Source organism: Stenella coeruleoalba (assembly GCF_951394435.1).
Source record: "Stenella coeruleoalba genome assembly, chromosome: 10".
NCBI lineage: Eukaryota > Metazoa > Chordata > Mammalia > Artiodactyla > Delphinidae > Stenella > Stenella coeruleoalba.
The window spans coordinates 79967592-79992998 of NC_137156.1; the positions used below are offsets into that span (position 1 = coordinate 79967592).

Sequence of the window (25407 nt, forward strand, 5' to 3'; positions counted from 1 at the left end):
TCTTCTAGCTTTACTATTCAATGACCCTAAAGGGAAATCTCCACCATGATCAATAGATGTTGTCCATCAGTGGAGGCCAACCCTCCTGCATTTAAGTTCATGAACCCAAATTGTCTCCAGTCCATCTCTGGCTCTATAAAGGCCCCAGTGCAAGAAAGTGGGTCATCACCTCCATGCCTGCTTATCACAAGAGAAGGTATCAGGATGAGATGCCAGCTAAACTGGTGGCAGAAAATTCCATTCCTGGAATGGGGAATCCCAAGCTTTAGTAAGTTCTAACATCCTGTCCTGGGCACTTGATTTGAGTGTGTAAGCATTTTTTCTATTAGGATGCTTGTAGTCACAACAGATGGAAACCTGACGTTAACCAACATATGCAAAAAATGGGAGTTTACTGGCTCACAATCCTGAAAATTTCAGGGGGATGTTAATCTCCGACTGGGACTGGATCAGGGGCTGAAGCAAAGTCATCAGCTCTCTGTCTCTCAGCTCTGTATCCCTCTCTGTTGACAAAGTGGGTGCCCAGTTGCTCCTGATTTATATGTTATCCTCTCAGCTCACCTAAATCTTCCCAGGATTCCCATCAGAAGTATCAGGGGTGCTTCTCATTGGCCTGAGTCAGAAGCCTCGTCCCTCTGAGATTGTCTCTGTGGACTGGGAGATGGAAGACACAGCCTGGCAAGGCCTGAATCCTGCATCCACCCCTGGACCACAGTGCTTGGTCTTCTCTCATCCAGACCATATGAACTGAGAGAGGGAAAGGGGAGCTTCTCTCCATGAAAACAAAGGTACTTACACTTAGAAGAAAGGGGGTGTGGACGCGGCAGGAAGAAAGAACAAAAGCCCACTGTCTTTTTGCCAATCCCACTTTCCCTTCCTTCTACCTCTTCAAACAGCTGCAGGACATGGATTTTGTTCTTGTGGTAGTTGTTGAGGAATTAGAGCATTTTAAAGTTCATTGGGTTGTGAACTACTGAGGGAGGAAAGGGAATTCCCTCACTCCCCATAAGGTCCCTGGATACACACAGGCTGTTCAAACAGCACAGCCTGTTGTCACTGCTTTAGAGAAACAGCCAGAAATGCTTGCCCTGGAACTGCCCAGGCTTGCTGGAAACATGGCAGGATGCAATGGACAGAAATGTGTCTCAGCAAGATATTGGAGGGGTCAGACTGCTGACAGCCCTTGTGTGCAGGCCCAAGGAATGAGGCTCAACAGATCCTGCCAGCACCCTGGGAGGTGGAAGGCTTACCAGTTATAATCTGGAATCTTTAGAAGAGCCAGTTATTCAGGGCCTACACATCTGAGAGGAAGAAATTTCCTGTGTCCTTGTTTCCCCTTCAAAGGACACAAAAACACTATCTTTCTACTAACTAATCTACCTCCCCCCGCCACCAAAATCCGAAGACAACTTTAAGCATTTTAGAAAATATTTCCTATTCTGTCTTAGGGAGAAAGGACTGATTGTGGAAGAGTGCGGTAGTCACAGAAGATTGACAGATTGGGCCTTCTCCAGTCCTTTACCCAATCATGCATGTTCTCAACGGCCACCGCACATTATGCAGGCCCCAGGCCCTGTGTCAGGCACTGGGAATGCAGAGATGAAAGACTTAATTCTTGTCTCCTAGGTGTTCACGGTCTCTGATTAGGGTCTTCATAGACTAAAGCTTAAGAAACTACGGGAATTGAGATTAGGAGTTGGTGAACTACAGCTCATGGGCCAAATCTAGCCCACCATCTACTTTGGTCAATAAAGTTTCACTGGAACTTGGACTAGCTCATTTGTGTAGGTTTTCTTGCTTCAATGGCAGGCTTGAGCAGCATAAAATATTTACAGACTGGGTCTTCAGAGAAAGTTTTCCAAGCCCTGACACAGACCACAGCGGCTGTCCCAGATACGATGGTGGTGGTGGGATCTGGAGAGGTAGCCCGAGGAAGGCAACACCCGAGGTGAGACAAGAGGGACACAGAGGAGTTCACCAAACAAGGCTGAGAAGTCAGGGGAGGCCTAGGCAGAAGGACTCCTTGTGCCAAGACGGGGAGATAAGAGAGAGCACGGTGAGTCCTGGGACAGCTGGGGTGTATGGATCTGCAAAAATGGCCAGACCAGAGAAGTACGCTGTGGCCACACTGTGATTCCTCAGAAGTCAAGAGGGGTCTTGGAAGTTTTAAGCCGGGCAGGGGCTGATCAGGTTGGCGGTTTTGGAAGCTCACTCTGACGTAGTGTAGCAGACGGGTTAAAACAGGACTGCTGGGCTTCCCTGGTGGCGCAGTGGTTGAGAGTCCGCCTACCGATGCAGGGGACACGGGTTCGTGCCCCAGTCCGGGAAGATCCCACATGCCGCGGAGCGGCTGGGCCCGTGAGCCATGGCTGCTGAGCCTGCGCGTCCGGAGCCTGTGCTCCACAACGGGAGAGGCCACAACAGTGAGTGGCCTGCGTACTGCCAAACAAAAAACCAAAAAAAAACACAAAAAAACAGGACTGCTTTCTTCCCTCCATTCTCCCCTCCCCCACCTCTCGAAATATTCAGCCCCTTGGAAGCAAGTTGGTATAAACGTCTAAAACCATCTAGTCTTTGCCCCGTTGGCCCTGGATACCCCCGTGACCTCATGGCCCCTCTGTTCTGTTCGGACCCCTGGTCCTTCCCACTCGGGCTGCCTCTCCCGCACTGTGACGTAGGAAGGATCAGGGGAAGCAGGAGGCTTAAGAGGCCATTTTCCCACTTGGCATGTTGCAGTGACCTCAGACTCCAGACAGAGATTTGAGCGGCAGTAACTGGATAAACAGTTTAATTGAATCGTAACAGAAGAACTGAGCCCAGTGTGAGGAATCTCATTGGCCTTTCCTCACAGTGACTTTCCTTGCTATACACTGTGATGTAGCAAGGCCACTGGGGATGCAGAGAAACACGAGGGATTGATTTTGGCTGGCAAGAAGGTCAGACTGCAAGAAGCAATTTTAATAGTCATTCTATGAAAGAGTCATTCTATGAAAGAGTCGTGGGGAAAAAACCAAAACAGAACGGAGTTGGGTGGGGGAAGTCCGAGGGAGGCAGAAGGGAAAGAATATGTTTCCTGTTTACTTCTCAAAGTAAGATATACCTTTACAAGATAATTTATAGCTATCTCGTAATTTCAATTTGAAATTAGATAATTCCTTAATATACTTTGGGCTTTATTTCTTCTTCTTTAAAAAAGAAAACCCGAAAACATTCTTGCTAGAGGCAGATTTTCACTCCCTTTACTTGTAAAGTTACTAAATTTTAAATTTACTAAAAAATTTCCAAACTTAAATTCGTGAAAATTCCTTCTTTGAGACTTTCAAAATCTTCACCTCCCCAGAGAGAGACCTCAAAAACCTCAAGTTCTAATTCCACGCAGGCCTTTGCAGCAAAGCCTGGTGTATTCAGGTACATAGAACCTTTCTGTCTCTCCTTCTCTCCCTCTTAGGTATGAGCTGCCTTGCATCAAGCTCTCTCGTTCTGATAACCCCTGTCCAGTGTTCAGTAATAATCAAGGTACTAGCCAATATGGGTATGAACCCTCTCCTGAGGACAGAAGATGGCCCAGTTTCCAAGAAATGGTTTATCCAGAGGGGATGGATTCACAGTCGGCTGCAGACCTGGCTGAACCTTGAGGCCAAGATTTGTTATTCACTAAGCCTGTTTTCATAGCACTGCGGGGAGTCCCAGTGCCCTAGCAGATACCAGGAGAAGGAAGGTATTTCTAGATAGTTCTCAGTTATATATGATCAGATGTTGGCAAGCCATGGTGGGAATAAACACACAACAGATCGGCAAAAGTACTTCAGAGATGATTCTAGAATACACTGCCCAGCAGCTTTGGCCTTGCCATTTAGACTTCACTTAAGGAACTTGCATTTCCTGCACTATTTTATTCATTAAGCCACTGGAAATGTAGGGAAGCAATTCAGGCAGCAACAAAATGGTCCAGAGAAAATTTATGCAGATGTGAACCAATTTCAGCCCCTGACTGAGGCACCTTGTGTGTCCCTTCTCCCTCCACCTTCCTCCTTCTGCTCCTCTTTCTCTACACTGCAAGGGGGTCAGACGGGCTCTCACGAGAGGTCTAGCAAAGTACCTTGCTGTTTGCTATGGAACTAAATAAAGCCTTCATTGTTGAACAGACTTAATAACTCTGGTTCTGAAGTGACACGTGCAGACGAGCAACTCCCCATTACCTTGAGTACAATCTCGGTGAACCCTGAGCAAGTGATTTCTTCTCTCTGAGCCTTATTTTTATCACCTATAGCATGATGAGGATGGTGGCCCTACCTTCACAGTGTTGTTGAGATGATTCCATCAGATAAGACACAAGAAGGGTTCAGCCCTGTGCCTGGGTGTTGTAATTCTATTCTGAAAATCAAATTACTTGCATACAACAATACTCGCTGTAAGGTGAGCATGTCTACAGAGCTGTGGGCACTGTTTCTGCCACCACCATCACCAAGTTGCTGCATCCATCCCTCCATTAAATGTATGCAGACCACCTCTCAAGTCTAACTCATGGCGAATGGCAGCAGATGGGAGGCAAACATGAACGGTTGGTAGGCTGGGAATGGAAAGGAAAAGAAGTAGACTGTGGCCCGAGTAAATATTATTCAGTAAATATTTACTCAACTCATACCACACTCCAAGTATAATAATAGTGTGTATAAAGTCACAGAGGACACAGATATGATCACTGCCCCCAAGGACAGAACTCATAATTAGGATTTAGGATAGATTTAAAAGTGTAGTCAGGATATGCGAGTCTAGAAAGAAAAGCCAGGAAAAAACCAGGATGAAGCAGAGAGAGGTGCAGGCATATACCTTATATACAGTTAGACATCAGGCCTGGCTTTTAAACTGTCCCGCCTGGAACGTCCTCTCTGTGATCTTTGCCTGGTGAAATACCACCCAATAATCACCTCCAATGCCACATCCTCTGAGAAGTCTTTCAGCATCATTGAAGGCAGACAGAAAGGATCTCTCTCCCCTAAGTTAATACACTGTCAGTATAGGATTCCTATGGCACTTACTATAACCTGCTTTGATTATTAGATCAGCTGTCTATGCTGATCAAATTTCACTTTAAAACATCCGTCATGACTCACTGATTCTTGAGTCATGGCAGCTGCACAGTTGAACCAAAGAATCACAGACCGCATTCACCTACCCGGGCTACCACGTGCTTACAAACACAGCTGTATATAAATAATGAAATCAATAACTATTTACCTTTTCTTCCCAACACACTACTGCTACATGGTCTTAATAGAGACCCAACAAGGGAACTTCAGCAGGACACCAGGAGGTGCAGCTGTGTTTCTAAATGCTGCGCGAGGCTTGAATAATTCAGAGTTTACATTAAATACCTCTCAGTATTAACAAGATGCAGGATAAACTGTTTACTGACAAAGCCCACACCTTTAGATAGGATGGACTCTTCTCGGTAGCTTACATTTTTACACGGCCAAAGCGAGCGGTCACAGCCAACACCCTTGGGGGCCGGGAGGCCGTTTATCTTTCTAAGAAGCCAGGTACAACAAGGCAACTGAAACTGTTCAAATACAGTCCAGAAATAGGCCAAGTGTTTCGCTTCTGCCAGAGGGGCCAGAGTCTCGGCTCTCGATATGCAAACACTAAGGATGTTTGTTTTCATCTTCTTTACTGGGAAGATAAATGTAGTTTACTCTTTCAAGAGGATCTTCTAAGGCCATCTATTTCCCTTGACTTCAAATAGAAGCTGCAGAGAGGGACCCGTGGTGTTTAAAAACTAGGTCTCTTTTGTGAGTAAGCGGGCTTAAGGCCATGTGCTAATGTTATGAGGCATTAATGGGAATTCCCAGATTCTCATCTAGGAGCCGAGCTGGGTCAGCAGAGGCTGGCCATGTTTGATGAGGAAAGATCATCTCAGTGGATTTACTTCTATGTCCAGAAAAGCTGTTGTGTCCAGAAAAGTTGTTGTGATCTTTTGTGGACTTTACTCTCACGGGCTTGGATGGACCATTACCTAATTTAGAGACAGCTAAAAAACCAGGTAGGCAGTATAACGTTTACTTCTCCTGGGTCTTCGTTTTGTTTTTTTGTTTTTCCTTTTGGTTTAGCAAGATAAAGGCAAAAGTTTCCAGAATGTATGCCCAATCCCTTAAGCTACGCTGGTGGCATTCACATATAGTGACAATTGCTGTAAATCCTTCTGAATTCTTTTGCTGGTGAATTGCTAGAAAAAGCTGGAATACTTTATTTTGGCCTGGCCCCAGCTCCATTAAAAAGGCCAGACAGAGCAGGACTGAATTTGTTCATGTTCACTTGAGGACAGGGAAGCAGAGGAAGTCGTATAAGGGGGTTGGAAATGGATGTGGTGAGGGGGTAGACCTGGGGGAGTGCCACAGCAAATCCCTAACAAAAGGTGGTTTATTTGTTCCACCAAATATGCCTTTCAATAAAAGGCCATTTCTAACCTGCAGCAAGTTACAACTGAGGGGAGACTGCAAAGACAGGGAATTGCTTTGCGTTTCTAATTCAGTGAACTTGGAGCATCTGATCTTTGTGTTAAATTCACCAAGGACAAGGTAACCCACCTATCCAAAGTGAAGATAATTGAAGGGGAAAAAATAAGATGAAGATGATTTAAAAAACTGTATTCCCTGGTGGCACAGTGGTTAAGAATCTGCCTGCCAATGCAGGGGACATGGGTTCGAGCCCTGGTCTGGGAGGATCCCACATGCCGCGGAGCAACTAAGCCCGTGTGCCACAACTACTGAGCCGCACGCCACAACTACTGAAGCCTGTGCGCCTAGAGCCCATGCTCTGCAACAAGAGAAGCCACCGCAATGAGAAGCCCGAGCGCCGCAACTAGAGAAAGCCCACGCGCAGCAACAAACAACGCAGCCCAAAATAAATATAAATAAAATAAATAAATTTATATTAAAAAAGAGAGTGATATAATGTAGGAGAAAGAAATTAGACTTTATCTCATGCCATATATGAAAATCAAAGCAAAATGGATAAAAAACTTAAATGTAAGACCTGAAACCATAAAACTATTGGAAGAAAGCATAGGAGAAAAACTTTGACATTGGTCTGAGCAATGATTTTTTGGGGGTCCCCAAATAGCACAGGCAAGAAAAGCAGTAACACACAAATGGGCTGCATCAAACTAAAAAGATTCTGAATAGCAAAGGAAACAATTAACAGAGTAAGGAGACAACCTATAGAATGGGAGAAAATATTTGCAAACCATACATATAAGGGGTTAGTATCTAAAATATATAAGGAACTGAACAACTCAATAGCAAGAAAACAAATAACCCGATTAAAAACCGGACAAAGGACCTGAATAGACATTTCTCACAAGAAGGCATACAAATGGCTGACAGACATATGAAAGGTGAGGAATGTCGCTAACCATCAGGGAAATGCAAATCAAAACCACAATGAGATGTCACATCACACCTATTAGAATGGCTATTATCAAAAAGACAAAAGATAACCAGTATTTTTGAGGATGTGGAGAAAAGGGAATCCTTGTACATCGTTGGTGGGACTATAAATTGGTTCAGCCACTACAGAAAACAGTATGGAGTTACCTCAAAAAATTATAAATAGAACTACCATATGATCCAGCAAATCCCACTTCTGGGTATATATATGAAGGACATGAAATCAGTGTCTCGAAGAGATATCTGTACCCCCCCCATGTTCACTGCAGCATTATTCACAACAGCCAAGATATGAAAACAACCCAAGTGTCTGTTGATGAATGAATGGATAAAGATGTGCTATATGTATATAGTATGGAATATTATTCAACCTTGAGAAAGAAGGAAATCCTGCCATTTGTGACAACATGGATGGACCTGGATGACAATATGCTAAGTGAAATAAGCCGGGCACAGAAAGACAAATTCTGTATGATGTCACTTATATGTGGACTCAGAAAAAAATAAGTGCAAATTCATAGAAGCAGAGAGTAAAACAGTGGTTAGTAGTGGCTGGGAGGGGCAGGGGAAATGGGAGATGTTGGTCAAGGTGTATAAATTTGTAATTGTGTCAGATGAGTAAGTCTAGAGATCTAACATAGAACAATGATGACTATCTAATAATAGTGTATTAAACAGTGGAAATATGCTGAGAGGATACATTCAGGTGCACTCATCACACATACAAAAGTGGTACCTATGTGATGAGAAGATACATTAATTAGCTCAACTATAGTAATCATCTTACAATGTATGTGTCTATCAGATTATACTGTACACCTTAAATACATACAATTTTTATTTAAAAATTTAAAAATATTTTAAAGGGAATGAGATGGGATATAGAGAACCTTTAAGTGAAACTGATATATGTATGTGTATCTATCTATTCAAATATACTTATACATTTTTTAAAGACCTAGATTCAAATCTTTGGTCTGCTACTTACTAGCTTCTAGCTGACTACAAGTCACTACTGTGACCTTGAGTGAGTTATATAATCTCCCTGAACTTCAGTTTCTATAACTCTAATAATGCCAACTGCATAGAGCTGCTGTGAGGTTGCAGTTAAATACTGTGAATACCATGCCTGCTATATAATATGCCCCTATCAATAAATAGCTTTAAAAATTATATTTGGCATTTTAATATCATGGATGACAAACAGGTTTTATTTCTAGCATCAGCTCTGAGTAATTAGTTATGACTGCCTGGACTATGTTTAGAATGACTGTGAGACTGTGACAAGGTTTGGCAGAAAAGAGTACGGTGATTGATTATTGATGTCTGCTACTTGCACTAAATGAGAGAGTGTTGCCATCCTGAGTCTAGTGAAAAGGTCACAAAGTGTCAAGAGACCTGGTCTTTCAGCGTTCAATTAGCTGGATAACCTGGGAACATCTTTTATTCCCTCTGGGCCTCATTTTCCCCAATGTATAATGAATGAGCAGAATTTTATGATCTCTGAGGTATCTTTGAATCTGAATATTCTGATTCTAATCTAGAAAATATTATTACTGCTTCACAGGTTTGGAATGTTAATCAATTTTTAAAAAATGCTTTACTTTAAGTACATTTACATATGAGAAAGTGTTCTATGGCCCTGTTTTGAAGAACATCCACCATTGCCCAAGTGAAAGGGTGAGCAGGTCTGTAAATGAAGTAACATTCGAGGCTTTTCTTACCTGCTGTGTGGCTCCTATTTCTGCCAAAATCTCTCTGGGCCTCAGTTTCGTCACCTGAAAAATGGAAGAAAAATTACTTCTGTACCCTCCTGACTCTCTGAGATGTGGAGCCAATGAATGAGGACATGTTTCCTCAGTGCTTTGAACTTGTCAGAAAGTAGACCTTATGTGACTCTATGAACGAGTATTCATATAAAAATGTGGCCCAGAAATTGCTCCCATGATACGATGCACATTAATATCCATTTGATATACTACAGCTTTCTTACAACAGAGTAATGCTTCCAGAAGGAAAAAGAGATTGGTTTAAAAAACCCAGACTTTATCATTTTCCCTTTAAATTGAGCTTCCCTTTTCCTTAATTGTAAATCCTATGGTCTCCAAGGTTTAAAACATGATTAAAGCTGAAAGAAGCTTGGTGTTGAAGCAGTCCACTCAGCAAAAATGGCCTCCACAGGAGTATATATACACTTGCTACCTCAACACACTTAAAACGAACTTGCTTTTGAAAATATGCAAAAATCAGTCCACAAGTCCACAAGTTGAAATATCTTGCCCCATAAACAGTTATGACAATTGACTCTAGTGCCAGATTCTGTTCCTGTGGACAAAGCAGAACTTGAAAGATGTCCCATTATTCCCCAAAGCCAATATTCCTAACAGTGACTAAATTGACAATGAGAAAAAAAATGCCCTAACTCTCACCTTGGACCTACTTCTAGGACAGAGAAGAAAAGCCCAGCTAGGTAAACAGAATAAATGTGCTTCTTCCTGATCACTACGAATCAACAACTTCAGCATGGAAATAGAAGAAAACAGAATTTCTACCATTTATTCCATCCAACTATATTTCTTTCTTCGCCTCTTCATGGTAAATTCTGGGCAGTAATGATGGGAATGACTGTAATGGTTATTGCAATGAGCTTCGAGAACGGAACTCCGTTTGTCTGTTTCAACTGAGGTGTCAATATGAAAGATTCTAAAGAACAACGTGAGTGAGACAAATGTATATATGCAGACTTTTAAAAAACATGTATAATAAACTTGTCTGGTACTCTTAACGGACTCCCCTCCACCCTTCCCCCCGTCCCACCTTTAAGGTTATCAAAAGAGAACGGAGTGTGGACAGTGAGGCTGTGTACACAGATTGGCAAGGAGGTTTTCTGGGTGAGAGTTCCTGCATCCTGGGTGACTCTTCATTTTGTGTTTTGTTTCTTTTCTTTGGGGCGGGGGTGGGGGTGGGGGGAGGGCAGTGATTCTACTATCTAACCCAGAGTGAGGAAACTACAATACGCAGGTGACATCTGGTCTACTGCCTGGTTTGGCATGGCCATGAGTTCATAATGGTTTTTGCATTTGTCAAATGTGGAGGGACATAAAAAATATCTTGTGACCTATGAAAATTCACTGTAATTCAAATTTCAGTGTCCATAAATAAAATGTGACTGAACACAGTCACCTCATTTATTTAAATATCATCTATAGCTGCGTTGGCACCACAATGGAGAGTTCGTCTTTACAGAAGTTTGCTTACCCCTGGTTTCACCACAAGTCTGGTGGAAAGAGATTTCAAGACACACTTGGAGAACTTTGAAATGTGTCCCCTGTGTTTGGGAGATTTAGATGACTGATGTCTGATTCAGGCCTGAAAACTCCCGCCGAAGGGGACTGTGGCCCAGGGACCGCCTCCTTCCAGGGAAACCAAAGGCCAGAGAAGGGTCGCCCAGCTGCTCTGATGCAATCTCTGGGAGAGGTCAGCTGTGCTGGCACAGGCCTGCATTTCCAGAATATGTTGGGGAATGAACACAGAGCATTTCCCAAGGATAAGGACCTATGAGAGAGGGCTGGTGCGGGCTCCTCTTGGCCGCCTGGGAAGGACCTCAGGAGGAAGTAGAGTTGGATGTACCCCACTGGAGGCCTACCAATTAAGGATGTGGTCACAAGGGACCATCTGGAAGAGCCAGTGCTTTGCTTTTCTGCCAGTCCCAAAGTTGCCTGGCCAAGTACCAACCTTTCCATCCTGCTATGAGACAGCAGTTAACAAAGAGAAGGTGATAGGGAAGACAAGAGGTGACAAAAGCTAGTCATGCCCTATCCATTCTTCACAGCTTTCTTGAGATAACCTTCACTAATTCAAGTTCAAAGAAATGGTGGAAACAGAAATAGAGTGATGTTTTATTAATGGTGGCGGCCCTGTGTATCCAACATTCCATTTACACGATTTAACTGAGCAGTTCCAATACACCCAAGTTCTATAGCCATATTCTCATAAATGAGAATATCGTTTAATTATTATGACAACTCTATGAGATTTATATTAATACACCCATTTTATAGGTGAAGAAACCAAGGTTCAGAGAGTTTGAATGATATACCCAAGGTCTCACGCCAGTGAATGGCAGGCCAGGATTTAGTTTACTGGATGCTCAAATGCATGCTCCTTGCATTGCACCCTGGGGGCTTTCATCTTAGAAATACTAGTTTTGGTGCTGCATTTGTGTCCAGAGCCCATATACCCCAAGGGTACATCAGGTACTTTTGTTGTTAAGAAATAAGCATTCACTCAGGTTAAGAGAGGGCGGATTATCCCAACTGTTCACTGCATCACTATTTACAATAGCCAAGACATGGACGCAACCTGAGTGTCCATCGACAGAAGAATGGATAAAGATGTAGTGTGTGTGTGTGTGTATGGAATATTACTCAGCCATAGGAAAGAACGAAATAATGCCATTTGCAGCAACATAGATGGACCTAGAGATTATCATACTAAGTGAATTAAGTCAGAGAAAGACAAATATCATACAATATCACTTATATGTGGAATCTGAAAAAACGATACAAATGAACTTACTTACAAAACTAAAACAGACTCACAGACATAGAAAACAAACTTATTGTTACCAAAGGGGAAAGGTGGGGAGGGACAAATTAGGAGTTTGGGATTAGCAGATACAGACTACTACATATAAAATATTGGGTTGGCCAAGAGGTTCGTTGGGGTTTTCCCATGGAAAAACCCGAATGAACCACTTGGCTAACCCAAAGAGATAAGCAACAAGGACCTACTGTGTAGCACAGGGAACTATATCCAATACCTTCTAATAACCTAAAATGGAAAAGAATCTGAAGAAGAATATATATATAATATATATAATATATATATATAACTGAATCACTTTGCTGTACACCTGAAACTTATACGACATTGTAAATCAACTATACTTCAATTAAAAAAACTTTTGAAAAGAGAGATGGGGTACAACAGTACCCAAGAGTACAGCAAGAGTACACATTGCCCTAGGTCACCCAGCACAGCGTGTAATTCCAGAGGAATTCAAACTCTGGAAGCGCTGAACCTCTGTGTGGAATTGCCGCAGTGTAATAAGAAGTGTGTGGCAGTGGGGCAGTTTATAATCATCCAAATGATTTTACATATTCCTTAAATGAATCCCTGCAACAGCCTGGGGAAGCAGGCAAGGATGTTTTGGTCCTTGTTTTTCATATAAGTAAATACAGGCTCAGATACTCAAAAAAACAGTCATGATGAATATTTGTTGAATTAATAAATAAATGAATATACCCCACCCTCGTTGTGTATATACGTGGATAGCCAGTCATTGGTCTATGATTGTTTCAATCTTTGATGAGAGTGTGAGCCACAGAGGCCCCAAGTCTGTACCCCATATTTCCAGCATAAGACCTTATACACAATGGATACCCTATAGATGGTAGTAGAGAGTTTTTGTTATCTTTCAATAGAAGAGTCTTTTTCTAAGCAAATGTTTTATATTAAGTAGCATTTCAAAGGGATTCAAAGCAGTTGAGGTGTTTATTTCCTTCAGGGGCCAGGTTTTGGATGAAAAAGACCAGGATCTCAATTCTGTTGCCTTCACCTACTTAATTATGTTTCCAAGAAGTGAGCAGACATGGTTTTCAATCCTACTCTACCATTTCTTGGCCATCTGCCTTTGCACAAGTGAGTGTCTTTGTCTGTAAAATGGGCCTAAAGATACTCCTGCCCAGCTATACTCTGAGGACTAAATGAGTAAAACTAGCTGGTTTGATACTGGTTACTTAATAAAGGTTATCATCTTTATTTAAAGTGGCCAGCCGGGGTCTTCCCTGGTGGCACAGTGGTTAAAAATCTGCCTGCCAATGCAGGGGACAGGGGTTTGAGCCCTGGTCCGGGAAGATCCCACATGCCGCGGAGCAACTAAGCCCGTGCGCCACAACTACTGAGCCTGCACTCTAGATCCCACAAGCCACAACTACTGAGCCCGCGTGCTGCAGCTACTGAAGCCCAGGTACCTAGAACCTGTGCTCTGCAACAAAGAGAAGCCACCATGATGAGAAGCCTGTGCACCGCAACGAAGAGTGCCCCTGCTCGCCGCAACTAGGGAAAGCCCGTGCACAGCAACAGAGACCCAACACAGCCAAAAAAAAAAAAAAAAAAAAAAGCTCCAGAAGTTTAAAGTAAAATAAAAATAATTAAAAAAATAAAGTGGCCAGCTAACAGTTTGATTTCCTGAGATTCACTCTGGCCTCTTCAGACAACAAAGTACAAAACTTAGTTCACAGGGAAGGAACAAGGTTCTGCTGCTTTGTCCAGGCAAAAGGCAGCAAGCTTTGAGAGCATGTGGATTAACTATTTACAGAATTCTTAGAACCATTTGGGGGCCACAGTCAAGAACAAGAGATAGTCTACAAAACAGGCCGAATCAAGGAATGTCCTGGGAGCACAAAGGAGCTATGTGTTCAGTTCCTTATCCAAACCTGGAATTGGTAGCTTTATTTTTAAATTTCCAATCTTGTCTTTTCAAGTAGATCATTATTTAAAATATGGAGGGCATATTAAACCAGGAGGATAACCTGTCATTTACTCACGTCCAAATTCAACATTTTTGTGTACTCTCATTTGAAGCTGGTGATGACATCTGAAGGATAGAAGGATTTGGTGGTTAGAGAATAAGATTGGGGGGGAAGGATTTTTGAAAAAGATTTTATCTGGACACATTGCCTTCCCAATAAATTGAGCTCACTAAATAAATCAGATTCCACTAAAGCATGATTTTCTAATTCACTGACTAATCATGCATGCAATGACTAAAGCAAACTGATTTTACTCTACAGATACAGTAAATTACTACTTGCAAGTGAAATATACAATTTCTTTGAAAACAGCTGATGAACCTCTCCCTTGGAGATGCCTCAAATAGCTTTGCTCTGAACCAAAGAGTCTGCTTTAATCCAAAAGTTCTTGACGCCATCAGGTTCTTCAGTCTAAATTTAGTATAACTGTAAGTTGATCATTTGTGTTTTTATTTTTTCTTTCTTGCTTGCTGCCCATCACTCTGGCAAGATGTTAGCATCCCTATTCAGTACATAGTTCCCATTCTGCAATCCTTTCCTTTTCTGTTAGCTTTCTGACTGGACAGTGTGCTCCTTGAGGGGGGTATCTAATTCTCTTTATATTTGTCCTGTTCCTGCGCCTTCATCTAGCACATAGTAGGTAAGCCATAAATGTCCTTTGAAATGGAGTTGAATAGCTTGGTATTTCCTGCTAAGAAAGGCCAAACTTGCCAGTTATTGGGTAGCAACAAATCAGGTGGTTAGGAAAGGTAAGTGAGTGGTATCATTTCACACATGGTTAATCTGGGTGTAGAGTAATGCATCTGGGAAATATACTTCCCACTTAACTGGAGGTTTATGATCTTCTCTAACTAGGTAGTGCAATTAGAATCCTTCACACTAATATTATTTGGTCACAGATTCCCTTTATTTTCTTTAATGTCACATTCTGCCTTGAGTGTTTCATGCCATAAAACACATGGTCAGGGAGCCTGTGACGAACTGAACATTCTCAAGATTGCTTCCTCAACTTGTTCCATCTTTTCCTATTGTTTTTTTTGTGGTCACACGTCTCCAGCAGGAACTGAAGCCTCCAGCATCCCCTGATTATGAAACACTTACAGACTGCAGGCATTTGCTTCAAGTCCAAACAAACAGAGATAGAGCTTCTCTCCTCTGGGCATTGGTCTTCACAATAATGGCAGCATGTTGCTCTCAGGGTAATCCCAATGTAAACAACCAATATTTAAAACGACATAAAACCTTTCCTTGGGAGGCTGGAAAGTTTGCAGAAGACCTCACGTGGCCCTTCCTGAACACTTCAGTTCTATACTCCCTTTCATTTTGGGTCACCGATGCTATTCCGTTTCAAGAGCTGGCTTGGGAGATCGTTTGGATTTGATCCTGCTGGCCTGAGACCGCATACTTGGCTGGCTGGGACTTCCTGGCTCTGCTGATGATACTTTACAGGAGGAGCAGAGAAGGAGTCCTGGCAAATCAGACACACTGTGCTTAGGCAATTTACAGAGATCATTGGGAATAGATAGATATAGATATATAATATCTATATATAATATAGATATATATTTTATATATAGATATATTTTATACATTTATATATATTATATAATCCATATACCTATATATTTTTGTCTACCAACTATTGTTTCCGACATATCACAATTCCAGGGACTGTCTTTCACAGTGTGTTTTGATTTGTAAACCATGGAGTTGTATAGTGTACATCCTGTACAACTGTACACAGCAGCCCTGACTGCCCTTATCTGATATTCATTGAGCACTTACTATATTCTAGGCACTGTGCCAAGCCCTTTCCATAAATTATCCCCCCAATTTTCATAACAACTTCATGAAGTTTCACTTCATGAAGGGAACTGAGGTTCAGAAACGACCTTAAAGAATTTAGACAAGAGAAAACATGTCAAGGAAAAAGTAAAGCTGCAGTGAGTGAAGGTTACTAGTAAGTGTGCTCTACCTGTGGTTCTCAACTGCAGGACATTTCTTCCTGGGGGGGCATATCAGAACCTTCCCTCTGTGGGTAAGATGATGGAGTAGATAGGTAGGTGATAAAAACACCGTCAATGGTGTAGTTTAATAGTTGGAAATTAAAAAGCAACTTATAATGTTTATAATACAATTGAGGGAAAGTAAAGCTCTACAGAAGAAAGAGTCTAAATTCTGAGGTTCAGTGACTCTGGTGAGACGGAGGAAGAGGCGAGGCTCTCCCCCTCTCCCGCTCAACCAAGGCTGTGTTTCAGAAACTCTGGGGGTTGGTGTGGGATATTGAGGTTTATCAAAGGGCGTGGATTGTAAAAGGTTAAGAAACTCCCATCTAAGAAAACTAATAATTACCAAATTTCTACTACTGTGAAGTTATGTTGACCCAGAAAATCTAAAAGTTGTATTTTCATTCTGTTTCCATTATGCTGATTCAATGTACTGAACAATGACTCTACCGTTTCCCCTCTGTGAAGTCCTGGCTGGGTGAAGCTGGACATTGCACAGAATGCACACATTCCCTGTGATCACTGTGAAAATCAGACCTTAAAACTAGAGGATTTATGGTCCCACAAGCAAAACCAGCACTGCAAGGCCAAACAAAGATTAGAAAAGAGGTATTTGGACTGAAAACAGCAATAAAATGGCTTCTCTTTTCCCATACATGGCTATCTAGGAACCTTTCTTCAAAATTGGAGATTAGACCAAGAAAATCATACCTACCTAGACTTGAAAAGGGCCTCTGAGAACTGTTTATGGCAATTGCTTGTATCTATAGGTAGAAAATCAAGGCTCAGATTGGGTTTACCCGCGGCTGCAGGGGGAGAGAGAGTGACTGAGCTGGGACTTAGAACCACTGTGTCCTGATTTTTCGTTCATTCCATCATGGCGTCTGACGATAGAATGGAACCCTCTTCATTACATTATTGATCAACAAACTGAGTACATCTCTTTTATGCTTATTGTACAGTGTTTATAGTGGATGGTGTTATTTGGCAGATGTCTTTTAAGCTATGGCCTGAAATTTAGGTGAGATGATAGAATGTTTCTGTTGTTTTGGATGCCAGAACAGTCCTCCCTTTCTTTGGGGAAATAACAGTACAGTTGATCTTTGAACAACACTGGTTTGAACTAGACGGGTCCACTTATATGTGGATATTTTCAATAAATATGTACTACAGTACAACATGATCTATGGTTGGCTGAATCTGTAGATGTGGAAACTTGGATACGGAAGGTCAACCATAAAATTATATGCAAATTTTTGAGTACACAGAGGTTCATCTCCCTCCCCACCCCCTGCCCCGCATCGTTCAAGGGTCAATCTAATCTAATCTACATCTACTACATCTACTCTTAGCACTCTCATCGCTGGCCAGGAGGTTGGCATGTGACCCATGCTAATACAATCAGAGACCTTCCTTGAGGTTTGTTTAAACTTGGAGTCTTTTTTGCTCTGGTCAAGGAACCAATAGCGTAAGAGCCGTGGTATTTATTGGGTACTTACTGCATATCAGGTTCTCTCAAAGCAGCTGGAGATACAGCAGTGACGAAATACATAAGTATCCCTACCATTTTTAAAGTCTCTCTTTTTTGTTATAGAGGTGAAATTCACACATAAAATTAATCATTTAAAAGTGAAAAATTCAGAGGCATTTAGTACACTCACAATGTTATGCAGCTGCCACCTCTGTCTAGTTCTGAAACATTTTTATCACCCAAAAGGAAAACTTGCACCTGCCAAGCACTTGCTCGCCACTTTCCCAAACTCCACCTCTGATGACCACCAATCTGTGTTCTATCTCTATGGATTTTTCATACAAATGGAATCATACCTGTTGTGCCTTTTCCACTTAGCACCATGTTTTCAAGGTTCATCTGTGTTGTAGCATGTGTGAGTACTTGCCTCTTTTTAAAGGCAGAATAACATTCCATTGTACCTTTATATCACATTGTGTTTATCCATTCATCTGCTAATGGACATTGGGTTCTTTCCACCTTTTGGCCACTGTGAATAGTGCTGCTATGAACATGCGTTTACACGTACTTGTTTGAGTATTTGTTTTCAATTTTTTTGGTATATACCTAGGAGTGGAACTGCTGGGTCATAAAGTAACTCTAATGTTCAACTTTTTAAGGAGCAGCCAAACTGTTTTCCAAACTGGCTGAACCACTTTACATTCCTACCAGCAACATAGGAAGGTTTTACTTTCTCCATATCTTTGCTGACACTTGATATTTTTCACGTTTTCCATCACAGCCATCACAGTGGGTGTAAAGTGATGCCTCACTGAGGATTTGGTTTTCCCTCATGACTGACAATGTGGAGCATCTTTTTATGTGCCTGTTGGCCATTTCTACTTCTTTGAATAAAGGTCTGCTCAAATCCTTTGCCCATTTTTAAATAGGGTTTTTTTATCTTTCTGTTGTTGAGTTGTAAGAGTTCTTTATATATTCTGGATACTAGACCCTTAATGAAATGTATAATTTGCAAGTATTTTATCCATTCTGTAGGTTGTCTTTTTCTTGATAATGTCCTTTGATGCACAAAAGTTTTTAATTTTAAGGAAGTCCAGTTTGCCTACTTTTTCTTTTGTTGCTATGTCATATATGAGTCCATGTCCAAATCAAAGCTCATGAAGATTTATTCCTATGCTTTCTTCGAAGAATTTTATAACTTTGGCTTTTACATTTACGTCATTGATGCATTCTGAGTAATTTTTGTCCATGGTGTGAGGTAGGGGTCCAACTACACTCTTTGGCATGTGAATATGCAATATATCTACCATTTTGAAGGAAGAAAACATAATATCATGAACACAGTAAAAAGTAAATTGCCAAGAAGAGTCTAAGGAGACATGACAACTAAATGTAATATGGTACCTGGATGAGATCCTGGGACAGAAAACAGATACTAGGTCAAAACTAAGGAAACCCGAGTAAAGTATGAATTTTAGTTAATAATAATGTATCAGTCTTGGTTCACTAATTGTGACAAATATACCATAATAAAATAAGATGCTAATAATAGGGAACACTGGCTGCGGGGTTTATGGGAACGCTCTGTCCTAGTTTTACAATTTTTTTCTGTAAATCTAAAAGTATTTCAAAATAAAAAAAGTTATTTTAAAAAGGTTAATTGATAGCATCAAAAACAGTTGCCGTATCTAGGAATAAACCTCATGAAAGCTGTGCGGGATCTCTACACTGAAAACCGCTAAACACTGTTGAGAGAAATTTAAAAAGACTTAGTGAGATACCACACTTATGGATTGGTAGACTCGGTATTGGTAGACTCGGTATTGTTAAGATGTCAGTGCTGTCAAATTTATTTACAGATTTAATGGCATCCTAGTCAAAACCTCAGCAAATGTTTTTGTAGAAATTGACAAGTTGATTTTAGAATTTATATGGAAATGCATATGACTAAGAATAGCCAAAACAATTTTGAAAAGGAATAAAGTTGCAAGAGTTACACTATCTGATTTCAAGGTTTTTTATAAAGCTCTAATAATCACAACAATAAGGCACTGACAAATTGACATATAGGTCAATGGAACAGAACAGTCTAGAAAAAGACTCAGGCACCTAAGGTAAATAGAACTTTGGGAAAAGTTCCAAAGTAATTATATGGGAAAGTAAAGTTGTTTTCATTAAATGTTGTGGAAACAGCAGACATTCATAATAAAAAATGAATTATGATGTCTACCTCATGCCATAAACCAAGATTAATTCATAATAGATCCTAGGCCTAAAGGTAAAAGCCAAAACTATAATATTTTTAAAATAAAATATAGGATGAAATTTTTGGAACTTTGGAGTAGGCAAAGATTTCATAGACTAAACATAAAAGAAAAAGTGATACATTGGGCTGTATCAAAATTAAAACTCTGCTCTTCAAAGGACACCATTAGGAAAACCAAGAGGCAGGCCACAGACTGGGGGAAAATATTATCAATACATGCCTCTAACAGAGGTCTCATATCCAAAATATATAATCCAGAATATGTAAAGAGCTCTTAAACTCAATAATAAGATGACAAACAATTCAATCAAAAAACAGGCTAAAGACTTAAAAGTCACCTTCTAAAAGAACATATATAGCTAATAAATATATGAAAAGATATTTAACATCATATTAGTCTTTAGGCGAATGCACATTAAGACAAATGACATAACACTTAACAGCAATAAAATAGCTAAAATTAAAATGACTAGGGACTTCCCTGGTGGCTCAGTGGTTAAGAATCTGCCTGCCAATCCAGGGAACATGGGTTCGATCCCTGGTCCAGGAAGATCCCACATGCCGCGGAGCAACTAAGCCCGTGCATCACAACTATTGAGCCTGTGCTCTAGAGCCCATGAGCCACAGCTATTGAGCCCATGCACCACAACTACTGAAGCCCATGTGCTCTAGGGCCCATGTGCCACAACTACTGAGCCTGTGTGCTGCCACTACTGAAGCCTGCGTGCCTAGAGCCCGTGCTCCGCAACAACAGAAGCCACTGCAATGAGAAGCCCGTGCACCGCAACGAAGAGTAGCCCCTGCTCGCCACAACTAGAGAAAGCCCGTACGCAGCAACAAAGACCCAATGCAGCCAAAGAATAAATAAATAAATAAATAAATTTTTTAAATTTAAAAATGACTAGCAAGTATTGGTGAGGATGTGGAGCAACTGGAACTGTGACGCACTGCAGACAGTTACGCACAATGGTACAACATTTTGGGAAGATATGTTGGCAGCTTGTAAATAAAGCTAAACACTTACTCTATGACCCAGCAATTTCATTCCTAGGCATTTATCGAAGAGAAATGACAACATGTGCCCACAAAAAGGATTGGACACAAATATCCCAACAGCCTTATTTGTAATAGGCAACAAGTGGAAACAACTTAAATGCCCATCAGTAGATAAGTGGATAAACACACTGTGGTATATTTATGAAATGTTACATAAAGAGGTATATTATAAAATATAAAATGGTATATTTATAATATATAAATTATGAAGTGAAAATTTATAAAACAGAACATTGAGCAATTAAGGGGAATGAACTACTGATACACAGGACAACATGGATTAATCTCAAAAAGCATGCTGAGTGAAGGAAGGCAGACACAAAGGAGAACACACTGTATGATTTCATTCCAAATCTTTGAACAGGCAAAACTAAGGTATAATGAGAGAAATCGGATCAGTGTTTCTATGTGTATAGCGAGAGTTGATGCTTTCCTAGTTTTGTGCCGCGGGCACCTCACCCTAGCCCTGGTCCTGATCATCATTTAAACCTGTCTTGTGAAATAAGTCCATTGAGAAGTAGATTTGTGTCAAAGATTTGGTTTGAAGCTTCACTATCCTCCCCATCCAGGTTATTGTTCATACTCTTGAGTGAACAAAACTTTATAATAAATAGCAGTGAAAAAAAGTTTGACTGGGGCTTTATCTTGAAAAATACCATTTATGAAAACTATTTTGTTTTATGCTTAAGAGAATTTAAGTCATACTTCCAACTGTGAGATGTCACAGAACAATCAAAGCAAGAATCAAGTGTTATTAGCTGTGTGTGTGTACAATTCTTTAGAAACTGAGCTATCAGACATCTTCAGTTTTACTTTTGCATCGTGATCATAAAGTTCAGTTTGCAAAAACCTACAAGGTCTTTATACATATTTCTCAAGGACCACTCCTAAATTTTGACATTCAAGTCCTTCTCTTCTGAGGTGTTTATACTGTCATCTCGCTTCTTTAGGTTCCTTTCTTTTGTTACTAATTGGTCTAATTCAGCTACACCTCCTTCTGTCATTGCCTTTGGGGATGGATAGAGCAATTCTGCTAAGGTGGTAAGATCCCACATGTTTTGCAAGATTTGTAATTTTACTTTGCCATGCATTTCCATTGTTTTTGCACTTTATTTGGGGGATTTGAAAACCGCCAACAACCTATGAGACACCGACTAGCAAATAATACTGACACAGTGTGGGGACAGAAGCTAAAATGAAGACATAGGGTTATCTGAGGGAAGATGAGCTTTAAAAGGGGTCTTTTCTTTGGGAGACACAGATAATGAATACTAAGAAAATAGGGACCTCCAGGACTTAGAACATAGTTCATTGAAACAACATTGCTCTGAAATTAAGGTGTTTTTAATATAGCCAGTTCCTAATTTCAATAAATGGTTCTGGGATAACTGCTTAAACATATGGAAATAAATGAAATTGGATCTCTACTTCACTCCATGCACAAACATGCATTGCACATGGATTAAGACAAAAGTTAAAAGAAAAATTATGAAGTGGTTAGAGAAAAATATAGGAGAATATCTTTATGACATTGAAATAGGGAAGGAGTTCCTAAATAAGATAAAAGGCTCTGAGGAGAGCCCACTCCAACAGCGTGGAGGACCTGAGCGGATGGACAGTGAGCCCTTCCCTTTAAAAAATGTCTCACTCAGCAGAGTACTGTGATTACAAGATGAATTCAGTGAAATTTCGTGATGTACTGGCAAGAAAGTGTACTTTCTTTTGAAGAAGAAACGCCATGCCAGAGGAGCGCGGAGAAGGCACGAACATTTCAAACAAGCCAAAGCTAACCTGGCCTATGGCAGGGAGGATGTCGTTAATCTAGGAGGGCAGGTTCTAGACAAATGTTTGTGTACTCAGCCTTCCACGCAAGACCAGAAGTCAAAATCGACCAGTGACCAGTGTAGTGAGCAACCTCCAAATATAATGTAACGACAGTATTACCACATCTGAGTTTATTTCTTCTATTCAAAGAAGGAATTAACAGGTGAGACTGGTTCAAGATGGTGGAGTAGGACATGTGCTCACTCCCTCTTGCGAGAGCACCGGAATCACAACTAACTGCTGAATAATCATCAACAGGAAGACACTGGGACTCACCAAAAAAGACACTCCACATCCAAAGACAAAGGAGAAGCTGCAATGAGACGGTAGGAGGGGCGCAATCACAATAAAATCAAATCCCATAACCACTGGGTGGGTGATTCACAAACTGGAGAAAAATTATACCACAGAAGTCCACCCACTGGAGTGAAGGTCCTGAGCCTCATAAAAGGCTACCCAACCTTGGGGTCTGGCAAAAGGGGTCGGGGGAATTCCCAGAGAATCAGACTTTGAAGGCTAGCAGAAATTGATTGCAGGTCTTCAAAAGGTCTGGGGGAAACAGAGACTCCACTCTTGGAGGGCACACACAAAGTAGTGTGCGCATCAGGACCCAGGGGCAAGGAGCAGTGACCCCATAGGAGACTGAACCAGACCTACCTGCTAGTGTTGGAGGGTCTCCTGCAGAGGCGGCGGGTGGCTGTGGCTAACCTCAGGGACAAGGACACTGGCAGGAGAAGTTCTGGGAAGTATTCCTTCGTGTGAGCCCTCCCAGAGTCCACCATTAGCCCCACCAAAGGACCTGTAGTCTCCAGTGCTGGATCGCCTCAGGCCAAACAACCAACAAGTAGGGAACCCAGCCCCACCCATCAGCACACAAGCGGATTAAAGTTTTACTGAGCTCTGCCCACCAGAGCAACACCCAGCTCTACCCACCACCAGTCCCTTCCATCAGGAAACAGATTCAAAAAATACCTAGAAACAAATGACAATGAAAACACAACGACCCAAAACCTACAGGATGCAGCAAAAGCAGTTCTAAGAGGGAAGTTTACAGCAATACAATCCTACCTCAAGAAACAAGAAAAATCTCAACTAAATGACCTAACCTTACACCTAAAGCAACTAGAGAAAGAAGAACAAACAAAACGCAAAGGTAGTAGAAGGAAATAAACCATAAAGATCAGAGCAGAAATAAATGAAATAGAAACAAAGGAAACGATAGCAAAGATCAACACAACTAAAAGTTGGTTCTTTGAGAAGATAAACAAAATTGATAAACCTTTAGTCAGACTCATCAAGAAAAAGAGGGAGAGGACTAAAATCAATAAAATTAGAAATGAAAAAGGAGAAGTTACAATGGACACTGCAGAAATATAAAGCATCATAAGAGACTACTACAAGTAACTCTAGACCAATAAAATGGACAACCTGGAAGAAATGCACAAATTCGTAGAAAGGTATAACCTTCTAAGACTGAACCAAGAAGAAATAGAAAATATGAACAGACCAATCACAAGTAATGAAACTGGTTAAAAATCTTCCAACATGGAATTCTGACGGGGCTTCCCTGGAGGTGCAGTGGTTGAGAGTCTGCCTGCCAATGCAGGGAACACAGGTTCGTGCCCCGGTCTGGGAAGACCCCACATGCCACGGAGTGGCTAGGCCTGTGACACATGGCTGCTGAGCCTGCGCGTCCGGAGCCTGTGCTCCACAATGGGAGAGGCCACAACAGTGAGAGGCCTGCGTACCGCAAAAATAAATAAATAAATAAATAAAAATAAATCTTCCAACAAACAAAAGTACAGAACCAGATGGCTTCACAGGTGAATTCTATCAAACATTTAGAGAAGAGCTAAAACCCATCCTTCTCAAACTCTTCCAAAAAATTGCAGAGGAAGGAACACTCCCAAACTCATCCTACAAGGCCACCATCGCCCTGATAGCAAAACCAGACAGAGATACTACAAAATAAGAAAATTACAGACCAATGTCACCGATGAATATAGATGCAAAAATCCTCAACAAAATACTAGCAAACAGAATCCAACAACACATTAAAAGGATCATACACCATGATCAAGTGGGATTTATCCCAGGGATGCAAGGATTCTCCAATATACACAAATCAATCAATGTGATACACCATGTTAACAAACTGAAGAATAAAAACCATATGATCATCTCAACAGATGCAGAAAAAGCTTCTGACACAATTCAACACCCATTTATGATAAAAACTCTACAGAAAGTGGGCACAGAGGGAACCTATTCAACATAATAAAGGCCCTATATGACAAACCCACAGCAAACATCCTCAATGGTGAAAAACTGAAAGCATTTCCTCTAAGATCAGGAACAAAACAAGAATGTCCACTCTTGCCCCCTCCCCTTTTTTTTTACATCTTTATTGGAGTATAATTGCTTTACAATGGTGTGTTAGTTTCTGCTTTGTAACAAGGTGAATCAGTTATACATATACATATGTTCTCAAATCTCCTCCCTCTTGCATCTCCATTCCTCCCACCCTCCCTATCCCACCCATCCAGGTGGTCACAAAGCACGGAGCTGATCTCCCTGTGCTATGCGGCTGCTTCCCACCAGCTATCTACATTACGTTTGGTAGTGTATATATGTCCATGCCACTCTCTCACAGCTTACCCTTCCCCCTCCCCATATCCTCAAGTCCATTCTCTAGTAGGTCTGTGTCTTTATTCCCATCTTATCCCTAGGTTCTTCATGACAT

General features: G+C 41.2%; 1 protein-coding gene across 9 annotated transcripts in view; it reads right to left on the minus strand.

The window, feature by feature from the left end:
• ADAMTS9 (ADAM metallopeptidase with thrombospondin type 1 motif 9) overlaps positions 1 to 25407 on the minus strand; it is an 813664-nt gene that overhangs the window by 297349 nt on the left and 490908 nt on the right. For all 9 annotated transcript variants that reach the window (XR_013830124.1, XR_013830125.1, XR_013830126.1 and 6 more), the window contains one exon: positions 9170 to 9223. The gene's annotated coding sequence lies outside the window, so the exon portion shown is untranslated. The remainder of the gene's footprint in view (positions 1 to 9169; positions 9224 to 25407) is intronic.